The sequence below is a fragment of the Aplysia californica genome, unplaced genomic scaffold, assembly GCF_000002075.1.
Source record: "Aplysia californica isolate F4 #8 unplaced genomic scaffold, AplCal3.0 scaffold01767, whole genome shotgun sequence".
NCBI classification, from domain to species: Eukaryota; Metazoa; Mollusca; class Gastropoda; order Aplysiida; family Aplysiidae; genus Aplysia; species Aplysia californica.
Window position 1 is genome coordinate 13327 of NW_004799037.1, and position 462 is coordinate 13788.

Genomic DNA, 462 nt, shown 5'->3' on the forward strand with positions numbered 1-462 from the left:
TAACTTTTGAGGAATGAGCCTTTCTGGTATACAATTGTACCCGAATTAAGTTGTTTTTTCTTCAAACCTAGGTTTTTAAAAGTCACGGTCAACACAATTTAGACGTTTTAAGAGACGGGCTTCGAACCTGCCCGCCAGAGCCAAACCAGGCTGAAAATGGTTATAACATCATAAAGCAGAATGACTGAGATCCGTAAAAAAATATCCCAATTCGGGAATCGAACAAGGGTCTTGTGCGTGACATAACGAACCGCTTAACCGCTTAGCCTCAGATGTCGATCTCATTGTACTGCCAATTTTTTTCTTCTTTTTTTTCTTCTTTTTTTTCTTCTTTCTTTTCTTCTTTGCAGTAATAAAACAACATAGTGTCCCTTTTTATACCCAGTTCCGCTGCCAAATTGGCACTAATTACCAAACTCTTGTAACTTAAAAAACTATTTCTAAAACAAGGAAAACAGTTTC